This window comes from Oryctolagus cuniculus, chromosome 14 (assembly GCF_051225735.1).
Source record: "Oryctolagus cuniculus isolate XC-2025 breed Fujian yellow rabbit chromosome 14, ASM5122573v1, whole genome shotgun sequence".
NCBI classification, from domain to species: Eukaryota; Metazoa; Chordata; class Mammalia; order Lagomorpha; family Leporidae; genus Oryctolagus; species Oryctolagus cuniculus.
The window spans coordinates 55,057,862-55,063,530 of NC_142880.1; positions in this window are offsets into that span (position 1 = coordinate 55,057,862).

Here is a 5,669-nt window from a genome sequence, read left to right on the forward strand (position 1 = left end):
GGGTTTGCAGAGCTGTAAGAAGCAACATATATTATGATGTAAATGCCATCATTATGACATATGCTTAAACTTCTGCTGAGAAATAAATAAAATATCTTGAAATGCCTGCTGTTTATCCCAGCTGTTTATTTCTCACAGCCCATAAATGGAAAAGTCACACAGTTTAGCATTTATATGCTAGAGAGGCATTTAGAAATAATTAAAATTCTTTCAGAGAGTACTTTCACTTTGTTCTCTATTAGAACTGCCTTATAATTTCAACAAGAGGGACAGGGCATTAATGAAGAATAAATAAAATATGTTTTTTTCCTAGCAAAATGAAGACATGATCAAGGATTTTTTTTTTCTCTCATATTTCTGAATGGTTTAATAAATAAGGTGGAAGATATGCTGGAAGCAAGCATGGGTCACCCAATCCATACAACTGTCTGGGTTTCTAGTGAAGATACAATTACCACAGGAAACCTGCTCTTGCGTATAAACTGGGTTGCTTCGGATGATCCTGGCTTATGCTGACATTAATATTCCCAAATCAGGGGGTGTCAAGGGAGGTATATTTCCCCTATGAGAAAATAGTTCAATATCTTATGAAACCAAAAGCAAACTATTTACCATTTCCTACAGTTATAAACTAATATATATTTATGTAAAATATTTTAATAATTACTGTTTATTTTTTCATAAATGTGCTACAGATATATAACACAATTGTAGAAATTTCCCATTTTATTTAAGATTAATTTTTTAAAGATTTATTTATTTATTTGAGATGCAGAGTTACTGACAGAGAAAGGGAGAGACAGAGAAAGGTCCTCCATCTGTTGGTTCCCTCCAACAAATGACTGCAATGGGTGGTGCTGATCGGATCTGCAGCCAGTAGCCAGGAGATTCTTCAGGTCTCCCATATGGGTGCAGAGGCCCAAACACTTGGGGCATCTTCCACTGTTTCTCCAGGCCATATTAGGAGAGCTGCATTAGAAGTGGAGCAGCCAGGACAGGAATGGGCATCAATAAAGTATGCCAGTGCTGCAGGCAGAAGCTTAGCCTACCGTGCCACAGAGCTGGCCTCTTCAGATAAATTTGCATTTCTTTTTTGGGGGGGGGAAGTTTAGGATTTTATTTGAATCTTTTCTAATGACAATGATTAAATGGGCCACTTTTTAAAGACTTATTTATTTATTTACTTGAAAGTTAGAGTTAAACAGAGAGGGAAGGGGAGAGAGAGAGAGAGAGAGAGAGAGAGAGAGGTCTCCCATCTGCTGGTTCACTCCCCAGTTGGCCACAATGGCTGGAGCTGTGCCAGTCCAAAGCCAGGAGCCAGGAGCTTCTTCCGGGTCTCCCATGCAGGTGCAGGGGCCCAAGGACTTGGGCCATCTTCTGCTTTCCCAGGCCATAGCAGAGAGCTGGATGGGAAGAGGAGCAGCCAGGACTCGAACTGGCTCCCATATAGGATGCTAGCACTGCAAGTGGCGGCTTTACCCAGCCATAGCACCGGCCCCAACTTCTCACTTTCAAAAACTATTAATCGCTAGACATCACAATGACAGAAAAAAAAATTATTTCACAGAAGTCTCGGTTTTTAATTATGGCATGTTAGATTGCAGGTTTTTTTTTTTTTTATGATTTTTTTAACATTGCCCAAACTAAAATGTTGTTTGTATGTCTCAGACATTTTATTCACTATCCATTAATATAATTTAGCAATCCAACACTTCACATCCTTACTATACAACATAATAGGAAAGAAAATTATTTATTTCTGCTGTTATATTAATCCCAATTGCATTTCAATATTTTAATTAATTATTTTTAAATATTTTGAGAATCAAAGGGAGAGACAGATGACAGACAGGGCTCTTATCTCCTTCATTCCTCATTTGCTTACCATAATCCTTAGATGGGGCCAAAACTAGGAGCCAAAAAGTTAAACCATGTTTTTCACGTGAGTGGCAGGAAACCAGCCATCGGAACCATCTGTGCAACTGCTGCCTCCCAATGTGCACGTTAGTAGGAATCCGGTATCGAGAGAGGGGCTGGTGTTGTGGCGTAGGGAATAAAGCCATTGAGTGCCACACTGGCATTCTATATGGGCACTGGCTGATGGCCAGGCTGCTCCACGTTTGACCAAGCTCCTTGCTAATGGCCTGGGAAAAGCAGCAGCAGATGGCTCAAGTGTCTAGGCCACTTGCACCCATGCTGGAGACCTGGAATGAGCTCCAGGCTCTTGGCTTTGGTCTGAACCCACCCTTTCCAATGCAGCCATCTTGAGAGTGAACCCTCAGATGGAAGCCCTCCTCCCCATCTGTCTCTTTGTCTCTCTCTTTCTATAACTCTTTCAAATGATTAAATAAATCTGAGAAAGAGAGAGAGAAAATCCAGGACTCAAACCCAAGCACTCTGATATTCTGCTAAGGATGCAGCCATCACAACTGATGGTTTAACCATTAAACCAAACACCTGTGCCACAATATGTACTAATTAATTTTCTTTAGTCAAGTGGAGTTATGTATGAAGGATCTTCAAACAGATCATGCATTAAATTTTTTACATAATATATATCTATTTATTAATTTGTTAATGACCACTCATATTTACAGATTTCAAAAATTTTACACTATAATAAAGTTATCTTTTAATTCAATATTCCATGAAACTTTGAGAACACTCTTATTTATACCACATATATATTCATGATCCTTTAAGTTATAACATGTTTAATGACTTCCATGTCTCAATTCATAGTTATCTGTTTTCTTATAGGTAAGGAGCTCAATGTATTTTAATTTTTTTAATATAAAAAGCAAATCTTTTACCCAAATGTAGGCTTTGCTTATATATGTGTGTAGGTGTTGTGATGTCCTTGAGAAAAAAAATAGCCTCATTAGTTTTAGCATAAACATATATTTATTTTTAATACAAATGAAGCAGCAAATGAACCTTGGGTAATTTTGACTTTATTCTTCACGTCAAAAAAACAGGCATAGGGCCAAAACTATGGGTTGGTTAGTTGTTGTGGTGGTGGTTGAATTTTTTGAGATGTTGATATAATCTGAGTATCAATTCTTTGTTGCTTTATGTTGTTTATTTATGAAGATAGTCTGAAACAAAAAAAATTGTAGCAAAACTAAATTCCTAAGAACATGTGTTTTACATGACTAGTTCATATGGACATCAACACTCAGTTATTTTTGGAATTTCATAATTTTTAAGTGTGTAATATTTAAACTCGGTGCCCTAACAGTTAGACAAAAAGGTCATTTATATTCACAATTTACAAGCTTTACATTTGTAAACACCAAGTTATAAACAGTGTCTAATAATTTTGTCCTTAGAAGACCTAGAAAACTAAATTTATATCCTCTGAAGTAAGAAAATTGAGACTGAATCACTTATTATCATAAATATGCTTAAAATATCACTAGAATTTATAGTGTAATCATGAATGTATTCATTTTTTTCTAACACTCATGTTAAGATAGGCAGAAAAAAAATTCCCAAATCTTAGAGACTGTGTTGAAAATTTATTCTATTTTTTTTTTTGTGAAATAATACTGCATTGGTCCAACTCAATAGTATTTTCAGTTTAATAAGATATTTTCTATTTATCCCTACAGTAAAGTTATCTTTTTCTATATTTTAAATTATTAGATTGTTTATATTTTTAGTAAAATTTCAGTTTTTTTCTTATATATTTAGGAAATAAACATTTTAGATTTAGATTAAGAAAAAGGATAAATTCAGCTTAAAAACTGCAGCAAAACATTCTGACTTTTCAACTAAAGAGGGTTGATTATGTCAAGATGTTAATGAACTCACTGTAGGAAATGTTCCTAGGATCTGAAATGCCTTCAAACTTTCCTGAAGTTATCTGAATGTTTTATATCTTCACATTTAAATGTTTCTAAGACCTAGACTTCTCACTGTCTTCAGCCCATTTATGTAAACTACCATCAGCTTTTACCTAATGCAATTCAAGGACCTTTCCAAACTCAGGTATTTTTGGTCAGTTTTAAATATTATTTTCATCAAAATAAATACTACAGAGAACATTCTCATTCCTTGTTTCTATTTTACTTTGAATAATTTTAGTTTCTTATTGCTTCTAGAAACATTAAGAAACATTCAAAAATGTTTCTTAGCATATCCTCCAAAAACCTCTGAGTTTGACATGTTAATCTATTGTCATATGCTATCTATCCCTGGTCTTCCAAGTTCAAGTTCCGCCAGATTGTACATTCAGTAAATTTTGTACTTGCTGCTTCACCTTTAAACAGCCCTTTTTTCTTGTCTGAACCAAGATAAATTTGAATGAGTTATCACAAAAATCACATTATAAGTTAAAATAAAGGCCGGCGCCGCGGCTCAATAGGCTAATCCTCCGCCTGCGGCTCCTGAACACCAGGTTCTAGTCCCAGTCGGGGTGCTGGATTCTGTCCCGGTTGCCCCTCTTCCAGTCCAGCTCTCTGCTATGGCCCGGGAGTGCAGTGGAGGATGGCCCAAGTCCTTGGGCCCTGCACCGGCATGGGAGACCAGGAGAAGCACCTGGCTCCTGGCTTCGGATCAGCACGGTGCACTGGCCGTGGCGGCCATTGGAGGGTGAACCAGACCTTCAGACCTTCCTCTCTGTCTCACTCTTTCTCTCACTGTCCACTCAGCCTGTAAAAAAAAAAAAAAAAAAAAAAAAAAAAAAAGCAGTTAAAATAAAGCTTCCTGATCTCCAAAATATGATTCAATTTCCTTATTGGGTAGTTCTAGAACATCAGGTCCCTCCCCATAGCTCTCATTTATTTCATATGGCACCTATCTGCATGCATATGTGAGATCATGCACCTATATTTTCATGTAGCCACTTCTCTGATTTATAGTAACTTCTGTTTACTCAACAGAGTTTCAAGAGGAAAACTAGTAATAAACAAAGCAATCTTAAAACAAACAAACAAAAAGATTGATTTTGTTTCTTTGATAGGCAGAGTTACAGAGAGAGAAGGAAAAACAGAGAAAGAGATCTTCCATCTCCTGGTTCACTCCCTAAATGGTCACAACAGCCAGAGCTAGCTAGGCTGAAGCCAGATGCCAGGAGCTCCATCTGGGTCCCCCACGTGGGTGCAGAGGCCGAGGCGCTTAGGCAAACTTCAGCTACTTTCTCAGGTGCATTAGCAGGGAGCTGGGTAGGAAGTGGAGCAGGCAGGATTTACTGGCATGCCAGCCAGCATTGCAGGTAGCGGTTTAACCTGTTATGCCACAATGCTGGAATTCTAATAACAACTTCATAGTTTAAGAGAAGGAGAGGGGCTGGCTCTGGCGCAGCAGGTTAAAGTCCTGGCTTGAGGTGCTGGCATCCCATATGGGCGCTGGTTCTATTCCTGGCTGCTCCTCTTCCAATCCAACTCTCTGTTGTGGCCTGGTAAAGATGGCCCAAATCCTTGGGTCCCTGCACCCACATGGGAGACCTGGAAGAAGCACCTGGCTCCTGCTTCGGATCCGCACAGCTCTGCTCGCTGCGGCCAATTGGGGAGTGAACCAGCAGATGGAAGACCTCTCTCTCTGTCTCTACCTCTCTCTGTAACTCTACCTCTCAAATAAATAAAAATAAATCTTTAAAAAAAGAGAAGGAGAAATATACTCCTATATTATATGAGAGAGAAGACAAAGTATTTGGAACAGCCTAA